Source organism: Notolepis coatsorum (assembly GCF_963971535.1).
Source record: "Notolepis coatsorum genome assembly, chromosome: 4".
NCBI classification, from domain to species: Eukaryota; Metazoa; Chordata; class Actinopteri; order Aulopiformes; family Paralepididae; genus Notolepis; species Notolepis coatsorum.
The window spans coordinates 162,413,764-162,437,521 of record NC_140168.1 but is presented as its reverse complement, the minus strand read 5'-3'; positions in this window follow the sequence as shown (position 1 = coordinate 162,437,521).

Here is a 23,758-nt window from a genome sequence, read left to right as displayed (position 1 = left end):
CTTAACCAGTGTAGAAACAGGCGTCGGCCAATCAGAGAGCGTCTTGCCAGAAATGCGGCTAGGTTTAGAAATAACGCGACTAGGGGCCTCCACTACACACTAGTAAAAAAAAAATAAAAGAGATACGAAAAAAAAATATATATAATCAGATCCTCATCCAGCGTTTACTTTCACAGCAGCTATAGTGACTACTAGTATCATCTCATCGCTTCTCTATCTATTTTTATTAAATGTTTTGTATTGCAAATAAAAATATGATTGATTGTTTGATAATGAGGGGTGAGAGACATATTGAGTCTACCTGACACTGACGTCCAGGTCCAGGGGTCACTGTCAGGTCAGGTGACCACTGATCGCGAGAATTGCACTTGCAAGTTGATCAAGTAGGCTAAGACTCGAGTAGTACTGTATGATCATATGACACTCAAAAAACATGGATAAAAAAGTTAAACGGTGGGAAAGCGGAGCTGCTAAGTTAAAATCTAAACAGGAAAGGGACAGAAAGAGCGCGTTACTTCGGCAAAGCATACCAACTATCTCTACTTTTTTCACCCCGTCAGGTGTTCTTTGAGAGTGTTTTTGAAAGTGGGTAGTGATTCACATTCCTTTATAACTGTGGGTAGGGCGTTCCACATTGATGTGGCATAATTGCGAAACGTGTTTAGTCCCTTGTTTGAGCCGAATCTGGGTTTAACATGATTTGTGGAGCTCCCTCTGGTGTTGTGATCGTGGTATTCACTGACCTTTGGGAAGTATTTTGACATGTACATGGGTACCTTGGTCGCGTAGTGTATCTTGTAGACCAGGCCCATTGCAAGTTGCTGTACTCTGTCGTCTACTCTAAGCCATCCTAGGTTGTCAAAGTGGGCAGGGGTGATCAAAGTCCTTTTAGCTTGGCCCTCAGAGCCCACCACTTCTAAATATTCTATATATTTTTTAAGTGCGTGCACGTCTATGTGTGTGTGGGGGGGCCTCCACAAGAATCTGGCCCAGGGGCCTCTGAAGTCTTAATCTGGCCTTGAGCGCAGGTAGTCGGGTGTGTTCAATTATACAATGGCATGCACATTTCTTGATTCTGATTGGCTGAAACAGTCAAGTTAGCCGTTGTTATTTCGTATAACACACTCCACGTGACCCCAGATCCCTCCCACCGTTTTTTTTTTCTTTTTTTAATGAGACTGAATGAATCCGCCATAGATAGACAAATGGAAGTATGAATATAATAACGAATCCTACAAAAAAGATACAGTCAACTGGAATATGTTAGTTTGTTACACATATGTTGGATTATGTAATTGGTTTGTCATGACCCATTGTCAAAACAATAATAAATTGTGGGATTTATATGAAGTTTGTTGTTAGATGGCATGCTTTGTAGCACCTCCCTCTGCTTCTAGACACAGAGGCAATTTCAAAAAAAATTTGGCCTACTTTTTCTGTGGATGGTTTTGTGAATAAATCTCCATTATGCTTAAATTACTGTGTGTTTATTGTATAGCAATAAGGTTGGGTGAATTCGGCCCCTAGGCGTGATCTAATGAGTATAACACACTCCTGCTTGTGATGTAATGCTTAAATACGTTCTACATTCACACAAAACTTGTTCACACAAAACCTATTGTACATGGTAAACAGCAGTCACTGTAATTATTTGATAATGTAAATAACAGTTTCATCATAATCACTGAATAATTATTTAGGTTTTATGTTCTGCAGCTTTTCCACACTCCAGGTTTAATGTAAAGGTTCCCCAGAGTATTGTAATATGATTGTTATTGTGCTGTACTGCCAAACACTTGCTCAAAGTCTTAATGAATTTCTGTCAATGTCCACACTTTTATTTTTAAGGCAAAACCTCTCCACAGGAAGTCTTTTTGAAGCTTATTTAATATGGCTTGACACACGTCTTCAGGTCACATCCCCTTCCTTCAGATGGCAGATTGGTAAACTGGTGCTGTCACCTGCTGGCAAACAAACGAGTCTGCAATTGCATGTAGTAAGAATGTAGTTTTGTACTGTGTTGTATATTGCTGTTTGTTGTTGTTTTTCTTTCTAGTGTACTTTTCCAATGTCTGAGATTTCCAATGAGATACAAATACAAACAAGACATATGTTTCACATCACATTGGTGACAGCTCAACAAGCAGCTTTTAAAACAACAATCCACACTATTTAGAGAAGACAAACAATATTGGCTGAAATTCTATTTCAATATTGCAATCATTTAAGTCCATAGCTGGTTTGGTCATTTTAGCACATTACTGTATCCTATCTTGTCATTGTACATTGTGAATTGAAAATGGGGGACCCTGATGTAAACAAGACAAAAGTCTTTTTCTGGTCTGCATCCCCTTAACAATTGTGTGTATTGAGTTGTACTGTACTGTACCCATTCTGCAATCTGTTTTCAATCAATCAATCAAGCAATCAATCATGTGTGTGTAGGTGTGTGTGTGTTTTATCATTCCACCTCAGTTTAGCATAGACTATAGACAAACTCAATAAAAAAAACATTTAAAAATAAAAAAAATTATTTGTTTACCTTTATTAAATAAACATCATGTTGACATTCTTAGGCCTACTGTAACATAAATGGCATGACTGTGACAAACAAAAAGAACAGTCTAACATTAAGTACAGCTCAATGGAGCTCACTCTTTTCTTTGTATGATTTTTTCTTTGTGATCTAGCAGAACCACGATGCGGACTTTCTTTGTGTGAGAACAATATCAAATGAGCTCAAACGATTAGCTTAATGTCCGTTTCCGACACTGTGTCCATCGCGAGCCGCTCCACACATACATTGCGTTGGATCCTTGTCGTCACGCCGACACGGAAAGGCCTGGACCACTTGTGCAATCCGATTGGCTACAGCGGAGCTGCTCGCTGCAATGACTCTCCTGGACATCATATCAAACTCTGTACCTACGGGGATGAAATATTTAGATGAGTGAATCACAATGATCAGGCGGTCATACAGGAGTGGAGTTGAAGCTGTCATGAGTTGTGTTGTGTTGTAGCCGTGGTAGCAGGGGGTGATACTGTAGGTACGTCTAAGCTTGTGTGTAACTTTTCAGGGACATTTGTATAATAATAATAATAATAATAATATAATAATAATAATGTCCTATTTGATCCAGCTCTGGTGGTCAGCCACGGGTGAATGAACGGGGAGGAATCACTGAAATATTTGTCTTCAGCCAACATGAACCACACTTATGGCGGCATAAATGCCTCAGTTTCCACTCCTACGCCGACGACACACAACTTTACCTCTCCACCAAACCATCCACCCAGCTCCCCCCATGCTCCCTTGTCAACTGCCTCCACGACATAAAAACCTGGATGTCATCTAACCTCCTCAAACTAAACGCAATCAAATTTAGCTCATGGTTGCGGCACCCAAGGTCCTGCTCCGGAAGGTTGGAGATCTCACCCTGGACATTGACGGCTGCACCATCTGCCCCTTCCCCAAAGGTCCGCAAACTGGGCTTCATCCTGGACTCCACCCTTTCCTACCAAGCCAAGGTCAGTTCTGTCACCAAATCCGCCTACTATCACCTCAGAAACATCTCCAGACTCCGACCATTACTCTCCGACTCCACAGCAGAGACCCTCATCCATGCCTTCGTCACCTCCCGCTTGGACTACTGTAACAGGGTCCTGTCCGGGGTTCGAGCAAAACCCTGGACAGGCTCCAGTATGTTCAAAACTCAGCTGCCAGGGTTCTCCCCTGCACCAAACCCTGGCAGCACTTCACCCCCACCCTTATCCACCTTCACTGGCTCCCCATCAAATCCTGCATCACCTACAAAACCCTCCTGTTCACTTACAAGTTCCTCCATGCTCTGGCCTCAGTACCTCACTGACCTCCTCCACCCCCACTCTCTGTCACGGTCCCTGCCAGGGACGTGCACAGGACTTTAGAGGGGCAGGTGCTCAAAGGCTGAAAAGGGCACTATACCTGTGTGTCTTTTAACCGAGTGCGCATAGCGCGCAAACCGGGATTTTTAAGGGCCCTTTTCGGGTGGGGGGGCCCCCTTTTTATGCTTTTTGGGGGGTTTTGGTGATCAAATATTGAATATTGAACTATAATAATCAGTGCAGGAGCTCACTTATCCTTGAAAGACACTTTTATCACTGACTTAAAAGGCCCATACATCTCCATAAATGTTCAGGGGGGAGGGAATAAGTGCTTACCCTACAGACCCCAAGAAGTGCTGTATATTCTGTATTGTTTAATATAAATGCTTTTTTTTATTCCAATCCCGATTTGTATTTGAGATTCCGTAGATTCCCAATTTTTTTAAAAGGGCACTTTTTTATGAGGCTCAAAAAGGCAGGTGCTCAAGCACCCCTTGGGCTCTATGTGTGCACGTGCCTGCGATCCACAGACACTGGTCAGCTCTCCATTCCCCGAACCAGACTGCAGACCTTTGGGGACAGAGCTTTCAGCGTGGCAGCTCCCACCCTCTGGAACTCCCACCCCGCAGAACTCTGCAACGCCCCAACTCTGGACTGCTTCAGGAAACTGACCTCTAGCTTCCGATACTTAATGTTGTGTGTCTGTCTACCATGTTTACATTTACATTTACATTTAGTCATTTAGCTGACGCTTTTATCCAAAGCGACTTACAATTTCTGTACGACAGGTCATCAGGAAGGGTACAACTCTATCAGCTGAGTAACAATGTTCATCAAAGTGTTGCGTGTTACAGTGTAGGTTAGTTTATTAGGACATGTGCATGACAGTAAGGTTAGTTAGGGTTAGATTATTATTATTATATATATATTATTTTTCATTATTTCAATTGGACGGGATTCGGCTGTCCTAACTGGGGTGGGTAGTTCATTCCACCATTGTGGGGCAAGGACTGAGAATAGGCGGCTTCTCTTTGATGACCCTCCCGGAGCTTGGATAGGAGTAGGTCTGAGGCGGCCAGAAGATGCAGAGCGTAGGGGTGTTGAGGGTATGTAGTTAGAGACCATTGACCGGAGGTAGGCGGGAGCGGTTCCCTTTGCCGCACGGTATGCTAGGTCGAGGGCCTTGAAGCGGATACGTGCAGCAATGGGGAGCCAGTGCAGGTCCCTAAGAAGTGGGGTGACATGGGCCGACTTCAGTAGGTTTGAGATCAGGCGGGCCACGCTGCGTTTTGAATGAGTTGAAGAGGCTTGGTGGCAGTGGCTGGGAGGCCAGCTAGCAGTGCGTTGCAGTAGTCGAGGCGGGAGATGACTGTTGATTGGACAAGGAGTTGGGTGGCTTCTTTTGTCAGGAAGGGGCGGATCCTTCTGACGTTGCTCAGGAGGAATCTGCAGGTTCTGGTTGTCGCTGCGATGTGAGCAGAGAAGTTCAACTGGTCGTCGAGGACAACACCAAGGTTCTTGGCGGTCGGGGACGCGGTCACAGCTGCATTCTCGACTGTGATGTTTGTCTCTTGTCTGTTATTTTGCCCTATGTAAAGTGACCTTGGGTCTCATGACAGGCGCTATATACAATTAGGTTATTATTATTATTATTATTATTATTAACATGTCCTGAAAGTTGCCTATCTACACCTCACAAGTTTACCTATCTACACCTCACAAGTTTACCTATCAACACCTCACAAGTTTACCTATCTACACCTCACAAATTTACCAATCTACACCACATAAGGACCTATCTCCATCTCACAAGTGTATCCATCTACACCACATACATTTACCTATCTACACCTCACAAGTTTACCTATCTACACCACACAGGTTTACCTATCTACACCTCACAAGTTTACCTATCTCCACATTCTAAACAGACTTTATCTCCTGTTGCAATGTTAGCTAATGAGATAACTGACAGGGAATACACTTGGGTCCAAACTGTTCCCGATACCGATATACCAATATTGTCAAACTCTTAATTTCCGATACCGATATCAACCGATATCAACCGATACCGATATGCAGGGTTTCCCCCCCCCCATTTTTTTTTTTATAATTTCAGGTAATTAACATTACATATCTCTTGTTGTGGAATTAACACAACATTATGCATACTTTTGACAATAAATAAAATCTGAATTTGTTCTTACTTGTTTGCCTGGGTAAATAAAGGTTATAGAAATGTAAAAAAAAAATTAAAAATTATAATAATATTTTTTTTTGAAAACCGATACCGATATTTTCTGATATCACATTTTAATGCCGATATCGGACGATAATATCGGTAGGCTGATAATATCGGACATCCCTATAATGTTTGTGTATGTTTGAGTGCTTGGCAGCATTCAAACCTCGATCCATTGACCTCTACAGGTTATTTTAAAGTGGTATGTGGTCCAGTTATGCTGCTCTGATTAAAGGTCATGTTAAAGTGGTATGTGGTCCAGTTAGGCTATGTGTCCACCAGGGACGTTTTTTTCAAGGCGGACCACTTTGAAAAAAGAAGAAAAAAAGCTCTGAGCGTTTTTCTGAGGCTCGCGCCAGCCGCGGCTCGGCCCCTTCCTCGATGAGTTACATTGATGAGCGCGCTCCTTTCCCAAAAGTTTAACTAGTTTCAACTTTATGAGCTGGGAGCGCTCCGACCAAAAACGCTGCCGCCCAGAGCTCATAAAACGTGAGGCGCGTTGCTGGGAAGAGGAGCGTGCCTGTCGCTTCTCCAGCATAGAAATGAATGACAGAAAGGAGCTGAAAAAACTCATAAAACGTCCCTGGTGGACACAAGCCCTTATGCTGCTCTGATTACGTCCTCTTGAAATTGACAGGCTTCAAATGTGAACGCATAATATAATCTTCATACATTTGTATGCAAAATCCTTTTCTTCAAAGTAACTATAGTAACTGATGGGTTCAGATAAATGTAGTGGAGTAAAAAGTACAATATTTCCTTTGAAATAGGCGGCTAGGTGGCGCAGTGGGCAAGGCGCTCGCCACCAACGCAGGAGATGCTGGGTTCGAGCCCAGCTCTCGGCGTTGCTACCAGCTTGGCTGGTCGTTCATACTAATACAATTGGCAGTATTAGGGGGTGGGAAGCTGGTGGGTGGGGATCGGACGTTGTGGACAGCGACTCCTACAGGTCGGTTGGTGCGCCTGCGAAGTAGAATCAGGAAGCGACGAGGGCGGCGTGTCCTTCCCATGCAGACCCTCGCCGCTGAGAGATCGCGCTGTGCAGGTGAAAAGATGCGACGGCTGCCTCCTCGAGTACCGGAGGGGACACGTGATGCAAGGCTTCGTCCACATTGCAGCCGGCTTGTGGGAGGCATGGCCTAACAGCGTTCGAGACAGGGGAGGGTAGAATTGGACAATACGAAATTGGGGAAGGGAGAAAAATAGAAAATGGGGAGAAAAAGCAGATAAAAAAAATATTTCCTTTGATTTGTAGTGGAGTAAAAGTGAAAATACTCATGTAAAGTACAAGTAGCTCGGAAATGTACTTAAATAAGTACAGTACTTGAGTAAAAGTACTTAATTACTTTCCACCACTGGATATATGTCACCAATACGCAGCACAACAGGGTCTTCTTGCCCGTGGATGGGGACTTTCAGGAGCCTGAAGATGTTGGACGTCAGGATGGACAGAGACAAGTCGTCCCGTTCAGCTCCGATCTCAGTCACCACTAGACACTGGGTGAGGTCTGTAGGGACAACAATGATTAGAGAGGGAGCAAAGCCTTAAAGCAGGGCTATTCAACTGGCGGCCCGCGGGCCAGATCCGGCCCGCGGGATGATTCTGACCGGCCCGCAAAAGATTACATGATAATTAAAAAAAATATATATATATATATATTTTTTTCTTTTTTTTTTTTTTTACTTTTCGTGTCAACGTTCACACGCACAATTGAGCCAAAAGTCACTCAATTAATGACAGATTTCATTGATAAATTGAGGGAAAACTTGTCGATTTGATGAATTTGACATGCCCAGAGAATTGATGCATTTTGTGAGCAACCCATTTGCCAATGTAGCTGCTATTTCCACAAAAGGACAAGAGTTCCTTGCATCACTTCACATTGATGAAGGTCTCCTGCAACTTGAAATAATTGACATGCAAGCATCATCTGCTCTGAAGCAGGCACTTGAGAATGAATCCACCACAACATTTTGGATAAAGTGTATTCATGTCAACACATTCCCCAAAATAAAAACGCTGGCAATATCTGTGCTAACAATGTTTGGCTCAACATACACCTGTGAATCAAGTTTCTCTCACATGAATGCCATTAAAACAAGCAAACGTGCCTCCTTGACAAATGAGCTTTGCATCACTGTTTGCGGGTAGCCCTCACTTCCTATGAACCCTCTTTTTCTGCCATTGCCCAGTCAAAGAAGTGCAATCTCTCTCAGGAAGGAAGTTCCAAGTCAGTCAGAAGATCCTTAGGAACTTCTACTCATGTACAATAGAGAGCATCCTGACTGGCAACATCACCTCCTGGTTTGGGAATAGCACTGCACAAGACCGTAGCAGACTACAAAGAGTGACACGTTCAGCCGAACGCACAATTGGAGGGGGGCTTCCCACCCTCCAGAACATTTACAACAAGCGGTGCAAGGGGAAGGCTAAGAGAATTATTAAGGACTCGAGCCACCCGAACAACTGCCTCTTTGAACTGCTGCGGTCAGGCAAGCGATACCGGAGTCTTAAGGCGAGCACAGAAAGACTCAGAAGAAGCTTCTATCCCCAGGCCATCAGGCTGCTAAACGAACAATAAACACTATGCAACAACCATCAAATGCACACAGCACACACACCCACACGCACACACTCACTTAAACAAACAACACACTGCAGCACCCACTCTCCACACTTTAGATCACACAAACACACTTTATATTTATTGATAAAGGATTTGCACTACAACTCGTACACCTACTGTAAATTGTACCTAAATTGCACCTCATCCCATTTCTGCCTTGCACTATATAGTATTGTATATTAGTACACTGCACAGTATTGTATATTATATGGTAACTCAGTTACGTCTATTCTGCATCGAACATTGTACATATGTCTATACTGAACACTGTGACCTCATTTTTTTTTACTTCTAATTTACATGCTATACTATGTTATTTTATTTCATACTTATCTTGTCTTGCACAGTCTCTGGAGCGTAACAGTAAGACGCATTTTGTATAAAAGTATTCTGTACTTCTGTATGACAACTATTAAAGAAACTTGAAACTTGAAACATTAGATGTGTGTATGTAGGCTAGGCTACCCCCCCTGATGTTTGAGAGTTAAGAGTGGACAATAAGTGCTAATAAGATGCTGTGATTTGCTGTTGTTGCACAGACATGAAGCACTTTTTCATAAGCTCAGCTGCACTATAAATGTGTTTTTTTGTTCAAGTGTTGATGTTAGAATGTTCAGATGCACATCGTGCACTTGTTTGTTTTTTATTTTATTTTTATATTGAAATGTTGAAGAGGAGATGTTGCAGTTGTGGCAGTCATAAATGAAGCACTTTTTGCAGGAGATGTTGCAGATGTGGCACATAAATGAAGCACTTTTTTTGAAAAGTATACTACTTTTGCAATGTAGTTAAATAAAAGTTGTGAAAATGTGGTTGCGTGTTGTGTCAAGTGTACATATATTCATAGCACGGGGAGGCGCCGTGGCAGTCCGGCCCCTGGCCCCTTGGGTTTCTGACAATGTGGCCCCCTGAACAATTTAGTTGAATAGCCCTGCCTTAAAGGAATACGCTAACATCATGGGAAATGTGCTTACCGTCTTCTCCAGAGTCACACAAGAAGATGGATACCAATTTCCTCTCTGTGCATTCAGTAGAAATTTACTATCTGGCTGCAAGCTAGCCTAGTTTAGCATAAATTAATGGAAGCAGATACGGACCACTAGCCAAGCTTGAAACTTCAGGTTTTTGGCCAACAGCTAGGCTAGCTGATTTGTATCTGCTTCCCATAATGTTGGCATGTTACTTTAAATCTCCATGGAAACGGCATTTACGGTATCACAAACTTCTGTGATTTGACAGTTTTTTTTATGCAAATGTGGGGCGAGAGGTCAATTTGATTGATGTCTGATTGACATCCTAAATACATACCACCAAGGCCAGATTAAGACTTCAGAGGCCCCTGGGCCAGATTCTTGTGGAGGCCCCCCCACACACACATAGACGTGCACGCACGCACAGTGGCGTTTTTATATGTCACTTAAAAAAATATATAGAATATTTAGAAGTGGTGGGCTCTGAGGGCCAAGCTAAAAGGACTTTGATCACCCCTGCCCACTTTGACAACCTAGGATGGCTTAGAGTAGACGACAGAGTACAGCAACTTGCAATGGGCCTGGTCTACAAGATACACTACGCGACCAAGGTACCCATGTACATGTCAAAATACTTCCCAAAGGTCAGTGAATACCATGATCACAACACCAGAGGGAGCTCCACAAATCATGTTAAACCCAGATTCGGCTCAAACAAGGGACTAAACACGTTTTGCAATTATGCCACATCAATGTGGAACGCCCTACCCACAGTTATAAAGGAATGTGAATCACTACCCACTTTCAAAAACACTCTCAAAGAACACCTGACGGGGTGAAAAAAGTAGAGATAGTTGGTATGCTTTGCCGAAGTAACGCGCTCTTTCTGTCCCTTTCCTGTTTAGATTTTAACTTAGCAGCTCCGCTTTCCCACCGCTTAACTTTTTTATCCATGTTTTTTGAGTGTCATATGATCATACAGTACTACTCGAGTATTTTTTTTTTTTTTACTTAAATTTTTATTTTCATTTTTTCAACAACATTCATAGACAATACACAGTACATAAATTAAAACAAATAGACAAAAAATTTGTAAAGGAAAAAGTGTGACATGGGTCCTTCGGTCCATTCTACATTTGCATTATTTATTTACATTTTTATTCATTTCCTTGTATCCTTTTCAAACCTCTGTGATGTCGTTACTTCCCCTCCTGTATTCTTCCCATTTTCCCCATTTCCATTCAAACTTTTCTTCTTGCAGCCTCAGCAGATGTGTGATTCTCTCCATTTCCTGTATCCCCTCTACCAACTCTATCCATTGATCCTTTGTCGGCACTTCTACCTTGTACCACAGTTTAGTTAAAGCTTTTGTAGTATTTTCCCAAGCTAAATGGTTAGGTTCTGTATCAGAACCTAATCTCCTCTGCTCTGCGTTGTGATTCCTGACCTTTAAAGCCCTGGAAAATACTTTAAACAAAGACTTGAGGGTCTTTGTTATGACGCTCAGCAATGCAGCAGGAGGAATTAGGAGAAGAGGGTAGTTAACAGCAGCTGTTTAATCAAAGTTCAGAGTAGTATACAAATTACAATAAAGAATGCTATAAAATATTCAAGGTACCGGAGCACTATGCCGCTCTCGCCCTATCTAAGGAATCAGATTAATGAATGATAGTTGATAAATTGTTGATGGCTTTGTTCTCTTGGCTAGTGAACAAAGCAGTCTATTCTCCCTCCAAAGTTCTGTTCTTTGTTCTTCTGCTCCTCTGCCCGCGTCGGTGTGTGTGGTCTTGGGGTGTGGTTCCTCCTTGGTCGGTGAGTTGGTTTCAGAGCCCTTCTCCCCATCACAACATCCCATTATATCCCAAACCTAGAGCCTTCTGCGTGATGTCATCAAAAATGACATCATCAAATCCTTTCATCCAATCCCAGGCCAGCTCCGTTTGGATTTGAAACAGGGGGCTGTCCTTACACAGCCAACTCTATCCTTTCCTTTGTTTAAGTCAAAGAACAACCACCATCTAACAACCTAATACATTGCATTTATTCATTTCATACTATCTATATTTGAATTACCCTTAATTACATGAACCCAGAGATATCATACTTAAACACATTTCTTATCATTAAGCCTATTTTCACCTTAAGTGAAAACTAATCTTATTCTGTAGGGGATTTAAGTTTATACTCTAGCGTTCATTAATAATATGCTTTTATACAGTTTAATATGAATTCAGAATTATTACCACAATGTAAACAGGCCTAATTGTACTTCATATCAAACTAATCTAAGTGTGTTACCAGACATTTGAAGATGTACTTAGTATTAGCAAACCAGGTGGCCACATATGTTCCTTACTTATTTCTTACTAGGAGACACATGTGTTTAGCTAGGGCTTCCTGTCCCCCACCCTGACAAACTCAGGTGGCGAATCTTTGTTCTACACCCCCTAAGGGGAAGTAGGTTATCTTCCTGATCAGCCACCGAACCCGTTTAACAACCTCTATCTATTGTTACTTCAGCTGCCACTATATGCAAATGACCTCCTGGGGTGCTTCACGGCCTGTTCCAACACACACACGATCCCATCCTGTCTCCCAGGCCACAATGATTAGTGACATGCTTGTACTAAAATACATTAGTTTGATTTGAATCAGTTATGATCTATTGTTCATTAAAAACTACCACAGTTTCCACACTCGGATAGTTCATCTATCCTTAATTATGTCGAACATAGATCTTAACTTCTACTACTTACTACTATCTGGATAATACTTAAGACATTTTAAATCATACTTGGATAAAATACATATGGTTTGCCACACTCAGATCCTAAAATGCAACCTAACATTCTTTTTCTAAATCTCCTTATTATGTATACTTATAAATTCAAACACCTTTATTAGCAGTCCATTTCGGTTATTTGTGCCCCGTGTACAGTCTTTGACACGCTGTTTCATACCAAGATCAATTTCCATTGGTTTCCAATGTGATTTGTCAAATTCTGACTTGGAGCAGTGAGGAGGGGGGTCAATGTGTTCTAGATCGACCTGGCCTCCTCCTTATTTGTGACCGCGACCAGTGCTTTAGCCCACATGTCTATATTTTCATTTTCCAGATTTTTCCAGATTGTGAAAGTACAGAATGTAAGCTTTCAAATGATGTGTCATACTTTGAAATCTGAGAATGTTTTGAATATCATATATTCATTTAAATCTTGTAAAGCAGTCTGTTGTCTAGATTACTCAAGGGGAGAAAATGCCTCAGAGCTGGTGCAGTTCACGACTGCTGAATGCTACCACCAACTCTGGGAGGTGGAATTTAGAAAGCAAATTGCCTTTCTATCACACCCCGTCTTCTGTCGAGACCGCATGTCTCGTGTTGAACTCTATAGGGGTAGGACCCCCAGCTGTATTGCTCTGTCGCTGTCACAGCTGTGTTGAGGTCGTCGCTGGCTGCTCAACCCCCGTTGACCCTCGGATTAGTGGAAGAGGTTTGCTTCTCCCCCCCTTCCGCCTGGTCGTTGATAGGGGCGATAGCAGCTCCACCCTTTCGCTTGTTGACCCCCTGGTCAATGGTTAAGGCCTTGCAGCCCGTCTGTTGACAGCCGGAGTTGTTGCTGAGGCCTAGCAGCCTGTCTCCTCGTAGGTTGCCTGTCGTTTGGCTCCTCTCGTTCCCCTCTGAAGCCTCAAGACCCGGTCACTGCGTTGGCCGGAACTCTCCACGCTTGAGAGTTAGGCTTCTCCTGGATCTCTCGGTGGCCTGCAGTGTTGTGATCCCCCATGGACCTCTGGGTAGACACTAGCCAGTGTCTGGTTCCCCAGTACCGATGGAATCCTTGGGTCTGCTTCGTACCACACTCGGATGCATGTCGGTTCCCCAATCTCCCATTTGTATCCTGCAGTGAATATATATCGCTTCGGGACAGTGCAGGTTACTTCTACCACAACAATGTATTGAGAATCCATATTTTTCCTCCCTCAGACACTCTTTACTGGTCTGAGTTTTGACAACTTCCTTTTCCAAATTATTTTTCTATATATTCTATGGCTTCTTGATCGTTAATATTCAAAATTCAGAAGAATTCACATGGCTCTCCTTATATTATGCTGTCACAACAGTATAACCCACCACCCTTCGATGTGGAATGACATTCAAACATCGTTACCTTCGTCCCTGGACAGCTGCTTCCCGGCCCGGACAGTCAGCACTGACACATCCACTCTCCCAGTAGTCCTAGGTCAGGGGTCGGCAACCTGCGGCCTCGAGGCCGCATGCGGCTCTTTAGCCAATCAGCTGCGGCTCCCTGGCCCAAAAAAAAAAAGAAAAAAAAAATTTACTTTTTTTTTTTTTTTTTACTTTTTTTTTCTCTTATTTTGGAGATCGGTGTCATACTGTGACACTGAAATGAAAAAATATTTCATCAACTAAGATATTTAGTCAACAAAAGGCTTGCCTGTATGCCTGATATGTGGTGCGAAATTTGCGAACAACGAAAAATTTACTTTTAATTTTATAGATTTTCCACAAATAAGGGAAGGACTCTAATAGAGCTGCATAGTTCAGGGTTTTATTTCAAAGTAGGTCTACAGATGTCAGTGTTTTTTCTCCTTTTCTGTGTTTTATTTAAAAGTAGGTCTACACATGGTAGTCTTTTTTCAAAGTGGACTACTTTTTATTTGATAAATGTTCCACAAATAAGGGAAGGACTCAAATATACCTGAATAGTTCAGGGTTTTATTTCAAAGTCGGTCTACAGACACCAGTGTTTTTTCTCCTCTTCTGTGTTTTATTAAAAAATAGGTCTACACAGCCAGTATTTTTTCTCCTCTTCATAAGAGTTTGAGGTTTTCCTTTGTTATAACAGGTAAAAACAGCAATTAAAAAGTCAAACATTTTCTTTTTGTTGCTTTATAATCCCATTAATGCAACAAACTGTGTGCTATAAGTATAAAGTATAATAAATCGCAAATTACTTTGGGTATGCAATTGTCAGGCATTTTATGCTAAATGTGGGGTATGCTTGGGGATATATAAAACGTTATACACTGTGTTATCTTCATTTTAAAGGTAAATAGGTTGTGCGGCTCCCTGAGCATTTTATTTTGTGGGACGGGGGAAAAGTGGCTCTTTTGATACTAAAGGTTGCTGACCCCTGTCCTAGGTGTTTCAAGTTTCAAGTTTCAAGTTTCTTTAATAGTTGTCATACAGAAGTACAGAATACTTTCATACAAAATGCTTCTTACTGTTACGCTCCAGAGACTGTGCTAGACAAGATAGTATCAAATAACATAGTATAGCATGTAATTTAGAAGAAGAAAATGAGGTCACAGTGTTCGGTATAGACATATGTACAATGTTCTGAGTTACCATATAATATACAATACTATGCAGTGTACTAATGTACAGTACTATATAGTGCAAAGCAGAAATGGGATGAGGTACAATTTAGGTACAATTTACAGTAAGGTGTACGAGTTGTAGTGCAATCCTTCATCAATAAATATAAAGTGTGGGGAGTGGGTGCTACAGTGTGTTTGTTTAAAGTGGGTGTGTGCTATAAAGTGTGTGGAGTGGGTGCTACAGTGTGTTTGTTTAAAGTGAGTGTGTGCGTGTGGATGTGTGTGCTATGTGCGTTTGGTGGTTGTTGTTGTGTAGTGTTCATTGTTCGTTTAGCAGCCTGATGGCCTGGGGATAGAAGCTTCTTCTGAGTCTTTCTGTGCTCGCCTTGAGACTCCGGTATCGCTTGCCTGACCGCAGCAGTTCAAAGAGGCAGTTGTTCGGGTGACTGGAGTCTTTAATGATTCTCTTAGCCTTGCCCTTGCAACGCTTGTTGTAAATGTTCTGGAGGGTGGGGAGCCCCCCTCCAATTGTGCGTTCGGCTGAACGTGTCACTCTTTGTAGTCTGCTTCGGTCTTGTGCAGTGCTATTCCCAAACCAGGAGGTGATGTTGCCGGTCAAGATGCTCTCTATTGTACATGAGTAGAAGTTCTTAAGGATCTTCTGACTGACTTGGAACTTCCTTAGGCGCCTGAATGTTGTGTATGGCAACAAATCACAGTCCGCCTTAAACACACATCTTCCACACTCTCCGTCAGCCTTCACCAAGCCAACGGAGTCCCCCACAAGCCAATCATCAATTGCACATGTTCACACCCTACACAAAGACTAATTTGGCCAATAGCGACCAAACCTATTGAGCTTATCAATGTACAGAGAATCATGCTTCCCAACACTTTCACCAATCACGACACACCCCCAGCTCCTAGAACCGGGTATTTAATGGGCGGAGAACAAAAATCCATGAACCAGCTCATGTCCATTCACTTTGTTCCCAGTCCATTTTATAGACATATACTACCCCGTCCTGATGTGTCGAGATCACTCCCAGCTTGCCAGGTACCCTAAGAATAAATATATAGAAAGAAAAGAAACAAAAAACAAAACATACAAAGAAAAACCATGCCTAAACCAATAAATGAAAAAATAAACTAAACTTGTGAGCTTTTTTTTTTTTTTTAACTCATTTTTAACCTATTACCTAGAGGCTTATGCACCCCCGTATTAACTAAGAAACAAAAAAGGGAAATCAAATGAATAAACAAAATGAACGCTAAGTCAGGAATTGCTCGTAACACACTAGAAAAGAGAATTTCGACAGAAAATAAAAATAAATACCTATACCTATTACTCATAACTGTTAATATCCGTCTATCAATACCATAAAAAACAAGAAACAACTATGGGTCTTTTTAATTTCTTAATCATGCAGTCCACCCTTTGACCAATCTGAATATTGACCAAGCATGGATAATTTACTGACCACTAGCTTCCGCAGTGTCACATCATCACACTGTCTAATATTGAATACCTAATATTAACTGTTTAACATAATTTGATTTTCTTGTTAGTCTGATTAGTTCATGCATTTGTCAGTTAATCACACATTCATTTTTAGTAACTTCCATTCAAAATCTAATCACCTAACCCCTCTATTTATTTTGTATTCTATTTTTATTCTAATCTAATCAGGAGCATATATTTTTATTCAATCTATTCCATCTTTACCCTAATCAGTTGCATATATTTTTATTCTGCCGGTGGCCTCTGCAGACATGACCTTTGAAAATGACCTTTCAGTCCACAGATCCAGCAAACCTGTCCGTGTCCCCTGGGTTGTGGGACCCGGTGGGCCTCCCGCCTGTGATCGGATGGCCCTGGGGTCATCGGGCCCAGAGCATGTCCTTGCTGTATGTCATCACCGCCACGGTTCCCTTGAGCCTGTTCTGAGGAGAAAGCCACGTACCTATTTGGTTCAGTCACAGTTCCTTGAGCCTGTTGTTGGGAGGGGCCCGCTACCTGTCCAGACGACGGAGCACACGGCATGGCTCGGTCATGGTGGCCTACTTCTAGTAGTGCAGTCTTTCTTGCCAGTTCTTGTTCCAATCTCTGAGTCTCGTGTGCGGCTAATTCCGACGCCCGAAGTATGATCTCAATAGCTGCTATAAACGCTCTCTGTTGTCCATAGGACGACGCCCCTTCCCCCATCTCAGCGCTGGCGGTCTGACTTCCCATCGCTGGGTCCCGCCTCTCATCTTGGCTCTGGTGCTGAGGGGGTCCTGGACAGGGGGAGCTTGCTGGCTGTGGGCATTGTTCTTGATACTGACCCTGGTTTTGCCCACGCCCACTTCCTCTGTTCTCCCATCGAGGGCCTCCTGTCGTGGATAGATAGCCCCACTCACATTCCCGAGAAATGTGTCCGAGATTCCCGCACCCCCAACACACAATTGACTGTGCTCTGGATCTCTTCGCACTCCCTCTTTTGTTTCCACCTTGTCTCCGTGACTGCCAGGGTGTCCCTCTTGGGGTTTGTTGTTGTTCCGGCGCAGGACCCCCTTGTGGCCCCAACTGGGCCCGTCTCTGGCCATCTGGTTCTCCGTTGGAGCCTGTCTCCCCTCTGGGCTGTGTGGACTGGAGTAGGCCTTGGAGGTATTCCACTACCTGTCCAGCCTCGGTTAGCTGTTGTTCTAGAGGGAGGCACGTCTTCCACTCTTCCTCCACCCTGGCCATTGTTGACTGGCTCCTAGTCATTGGGCCACGTCTCTCAGTTTGGTACTGATGGTGGGGGTGGAGGAAACCTGGGCACGGGACACAGATGGGCTGTAGAAACTGTTCATGTATTATCCCATACCTGTTGTCGGTCTCTATTCTCGCCGTACGGCCAGCGTCAGCTCCCTGGGACTGCTGCAACAACATCGCTCTCCTCAGTTGCTTCCTTTGTCTCTTGGTTAACTGGCAGTCACCTGCAACGGACATCTCAGCGTGGATCGGCTCGGGTAATACAGTTGTCTCTGGGTTGCTCGCAACAACGACCCCTTGTGGCGGAGTTAAAGACATTATTTCCAGTCCCTCCGTCACATTGGACTCCGGAGGGGAGTCGATCACATTCAAGTCAATCAGGTTAACGTCACTGTTCAATTCGGTCAATGTAATGTCTGCAGAGGTTATCGGCATTACCCCACTACCGGCATTATTTCTTTTCATCACCTTTCGTAATCTCTTTTTCTGCTTTTTGATTTGGGTACGCATTCTATACCGGCCTCCTTTCTTACATTTAAATACAAGGTTCTGTAATGGCCTGAATATCTTTGGCCATTGTTTCGTCACTTTTATTGTGACATTCCCAGTCGTTGAAATAGACAGATTGTCTACCCTTTCTATGGTTAGTGCATCTAACCCTCCAGTTGCTCCTATCTGTGTATTTTCCATTCTCACCCTCTTTCAAACACTCGTAATATCACCGTTTGGAAAGCAAGTGTCTCTGTATTCTAACTATCTTTACAAACTTGAGTTAATTTCACTCACACTGATATATTGGTGCAAACAGGAATTGATAACTCGCTGTGTGATACTATACCCCGATGGCAACAGCCCATTTGATTTCCCTGTCTGGAGTTCGAGATTGTCAGCACTGGCCTGTCCGTCCTGGAGCAGCTGTGAAGAGAGAAGAAAAAGCATACACTTAATTATCAGTGGCATTTCCCGTTCACAATCCATCATTTATCTTTAAGCATGGAATGTAGGGCTTCTCCTATACTAAAATCACTTGAGAGCATTTGTGCAATTTTCGTCTGAATTATCAACGACACGGCCTTAATCGTTTTTCAGTTGTCTTCATCGGAAAACTGGATCTCCCAATCCCGTTGTCATGTTCCTTCTTCACACAACTCCGGGGAACCCTATTTTGCATCAGCCTTTTCCCTTCTGTTGGTCAATCAGAAATGTGTTATTTACAGCCTATCATTTCTAAACATTTGTAATGGACATGGTAATTTAGGTGAACAAACTCACTTTAACTCTAATAATTCAGGTGAATAAAAGCACTTTAACTCTTATTTCTCTTTGCAAATGGCTATGTGTATATTTAATCCTAATCTTTCCTTCTGTGTAACTTTATTTATTTCTATCCGTGAAAGCCTAAAAATGTATTCGGCTCATATTACATTTTACATACCAGTAATACACATATTTCACACACAATTTTGCACACAATTACTACATTCCCCCGTAACACCTAACCATTTAGGTGTTAAACCCACTTCTCATGAGAATAGAAATCAATTTTCAGTGCCTTATGTCACTGAAGTCCCGCGCATTCGGAACAGTGTCATATACAACCTGTTTAATAAACCACAGGTGCCGACACTACCCCCACATTGAAATCCCTGCAGACCACTGACATCTCACTGGTCAACCCGACATGTGGCCCACGGCGTCACCCCCAGTTTGCAACCTGGAACGCGAAACCCCGGGCCTCCTACTCAAGGATATCCAAAGTCTAGGGATGCCCCGATCGATCGGCCACCGATCGTTATCGGCCGATAATCAGTATAAATATGCGATCGGGGAATTCCGATAATTAGTCATATTCGCCGATCTCACTCGCTTGTCTCAGACGCACAGGACCTGCAAACTGCTCCTCCTCCCTAGCCCCGCCCGTACCCGTGTAGAGTTTGTAAACACAGAGGAGGCGGACCTCCTCTGCTGAGTCTAGATAGTGCATTCGACCTGAGCTAACGTTAGCTACCTAGCTATCGTTACTGTTTAAACAAAATTACCCAGTCAACTATTCACTTTTAGTAGGCATTGTCTAACGGTATTTAGCCGGCTAGCTACTGATAGCTCCGGATATCAACAAATGCCCCAGGAAGTCTAGTAGCCCATGTTGATATCTCCGTTAGCTTGCGTTAGCTGACGTTAGTTCACGGTTCAAAACGAAATGTCCGATTGAACTAAATAGTTGTCTTAACGTCATCTAGCTGAGTTCTGTCTCAGACACCGGGTGGTGCGGCGTCTGCTCATCCCTCCAGCACGCATGTAAACACGGGTCTAGTAGTCTACTCTAGTGGGACGGGACACGGGAGGACGGCGTCTCCCTGAGCTAACGTTAGCTTAGCTACCGTTACAAAATGACCCAGTCAACTATTCACTTTTAGTTTAATACATGATGAGGCATTGTCTAACCGAACGGTATCTAGCCGGCCAGCTACCGATAGCTCCTGACATCAACAAACGCTCTACAAAGTCTAGTAGAGTGTATGATACCTGTTAGCTGTTAGCTCACGTTAGCCAAGTTAGTTCACTGTTCAAAACGAAATGTCCCATTGAACAAAATAATTCACTGAGGCGTTGTATTAACGTTAAAAATCCGGCTAGCAGTAGCTACAGATAGCTCTTGATATCAATGTCTTATAACATTGATTGAATGCGTATTCGAGCTGAGGGCTTGCTGAATGTGAAATGACCAAAGCATAACGTTACCAAGGCAATAGGGTCCCGCTGCAGCGCCGGAGAATCCTTTTTGGAGCTAGGGCTACTAGAGTACACACAGACAGTGGAGCTGTTTGCAGATAGCGAGCATTTTGACTTGTTGCGTGGTGGCGATGTCTCGCAGATAATACAAGTACAAGTCTAATTATATAATATATATATTTTATAAAAAAAAAAAAAATTTATATAAAATAATTTTTAATTTCTTTTTAATCAAAAACGATCGGTATCGGATCGGTATCGGCCGATATGGCTCACGATGATCGGTGATCGGTGGCAAAAAACGTGATCGGGGCATCCCTACCAAAGTCCATATCAGCTACATGACATGTATGAAAGGTGCTTTATGAATACTTACTTACTTACTTACTTACTCTCAACCACTGCTGCTCACACACACCACCTCCGACACCAATCAACCACCGTAACCACCTTCACCCAAATATCCACACACAATATAACACGCATAGCGCATCCCCGTCAACGCGCGGTGGCAGACAACGAGCCCACCCCCGCCACGACGTCTAGCAGTCCCCGTACTCCCGTTAAAACGAAAATGTGCGCATTGTGGCAGCGAGCATCGACGAGTCGCACACATAGCGTATCCCCGTCAATGCGTGGAGGCAGACAGTGAGCTACGACGATCTGTCTACCCAGGCGCAGCCGAGCAGAGCAACCCCCACACGCAGGTCCATCCGCGTGGAGAGCCCCCAACCTGCCCTCAAAATATGCTCCGACTTACGGCCCACCAACATGAACGCCACACAAAAGACACTGACACGGAGTCCACCGTGCCGCCCCGTGTCAGCAGCGCTACACCTCTCCATTAAGTCAAGAGACCGGAAGGCGGCCTGATACCTGGAGAGAGCCAGAGAGTACGGCCCCATCGCCGGTCGAGTACGACAACATAGCCCCAACGCCAGCCAATACCACTACCAGCACTAGAAATCCCCTAAAAATAACAACAAAACTGAATATTGAACAACAACAAGGCCTCAAACAAGTCCCAAACTCAACCAACTGCCTTTGAATCCTACAGTAAACAGTAATAAACAATAAATCTAGCAATACACCGCGTTTGAAACCTATTACAGAACAACCATACCAAACTAGGAGAGAAAGAGAGAGCGTTACTGGGGGGGCCGAGGGGGAAGAGAGAATGGAAGAGAGGCGGTGTAGGAACAAGATTCCTCGTTCATATAACACCACATCACACTATAGCCTGTGCCCATAACCATGCGGGGAGAGAGGGGAGGGAGGGAGCGAGAGGGAGAGAGAGGGGGGGGTGAAAGAGGGAGGGAGAGAGAGGGAGGGGGGGGTGAGAGAGAGAGGGAACGAGAGAGAAGGGGGGGGGGGTGAGAGAGAGGGGGGGGGGGGGTGAGAGAGAGAAGGAGAGAGAGGGGGGCGAGAGAGGGAGGGAGAGAGAGGGAGGGGGGGTGAGAGAGAGAGGGAACGAGAGAGAAGGGGGGGGGGAGAGAGAGAGAGGGGGGGGGGGCGAGAGAGGGAGGGAGAGAGAGGGAGAGAGAGGGAGGGGGGGTGAGAGAGAGAGGGAACGAGAGAGAAGGGGGGGGGGGTGAGAGAGAGAGAGGGGGGGGGGGTGAGAGAGAGAAGGAGAGAGAGGGGGGGCGAGAGAGAGGGAGGGAGAGAGAGGGAGGGGGGGTGAGAGAGAGAGGGAACGAGAGAGAAGGGGGAGGGGTGAGAGAGGGAGGGAGAGAGAGGGAGGGGGGGTGAGAGAGAGAGGGAACGAGAGAGAAGGGGGGGGGGGTGAGAGAGAGGGGGGGGGGGTGAGAGAGAGAAGGAGAGAGAGGGGGGGCGAGAGAGGGAGGGAGAGAGAGGGAGGGGGGGTGAGAGAGAGAGGAAACGAGAGAGAAGGGGGGGGGGTGAGAGAGGGAGGGAGAGAGAGGGAGGGAGGGGGTGAGAGAGAGAGGGAACGAGAGAGAAGGGGCGGGGGTGAGAGAGAGAGAGAGGGGGGGGGGGGGTGAGAGAGAGAAGGAGAGAGAGGGGGGGCGAGAGGAGGGAGGGAGAGAGAGGAGGGGGGTGAGAGAGAGAGGGAACGAGAGAGAGGGGGGGGGGGTGAGAGAGAGAGAGGGGGGGGGGGGGAGGGGGGAGGAGAGGGAGCAAGAGAGAGGGAGAGAAGGGGGAGAGAGGGGGGGAAAGGGAACGGACGAGGGGAGGGGGGGGGGCCAGGGCCCCACATTCCACTACCAGATTAAAGCATAACAATCCAATCTAACCTTATTATTACACTAACCTCCAAATGAAACCGTTCTGTGTGCAGAACCCAAAAATAGTTTCAAAAGGAAACCCACCATGTCCTCTGCTGCCCCCTACCGTATTCCTAAATAAACTCCACCTTCCCCTCAACAATGGACGCCCGGCGCCCCTACCAAGATGGCCGCCTCATCGCGAGACATCCCGAGAGCCTCGTCATGCTATGTCGTCAGCACAGTTAGCTTAGCATATTAGCTTCGTTAGCTTCAACCCAGCGCGCGCAGGTCGCCAGTCCACGCACCCTTATGACGTCACAACCGGCGACCACTTCAGCCGTTAGCGCGGCTAGTTAGCATTAGCTTAGCTTCTCCCACGATACCATAAAAACGTTCCCCAACGACCCATGTACCCGTTTCGCTGCGCGGGCCGACACCTCGCAATGTTAACACAACACCACATTCCCCACAACAGAACCCTAATCCTCTCAAAACGCCAGTGTAGTGACTTAATCAAAAAAATAAAAACATAACATCATAGCGGCCCTCACAAAAACTAGCTTGACCCCTCCGCCTTCACTTCCGGTGTGCTCAGAACGACTTCCGGGACCACCTTTCATTACATCCCAATCTCCTAAAACATTAAACAACCACTCTATCCGCGTCGAATATGAAAATTTTAAAGTGCCTAACACATCCCCGTAATCCCAAGACACTATCGATCGACTTTACACATCCGAAACCACGTCGATTTGTCACCAGCATCCTCCGGTCGCCCCCAGGCTAACACAGTAGCTAACCGCCGCTGCGTTCCAACGGCCCTCGAAAAACTGGCGTTATCATTACATATCCCCACGGCTATCCGGTGACTTAAATTACATAATAATACAACAATAACCTCATACGTATCATCAATCATACCTAACCATAGCCATCATCCAAACATTCAATCCTACAGCCACTCCTAACCACAAATAAAAATACAAACATCCATTCAGACCTACATACTATTGTCCCTC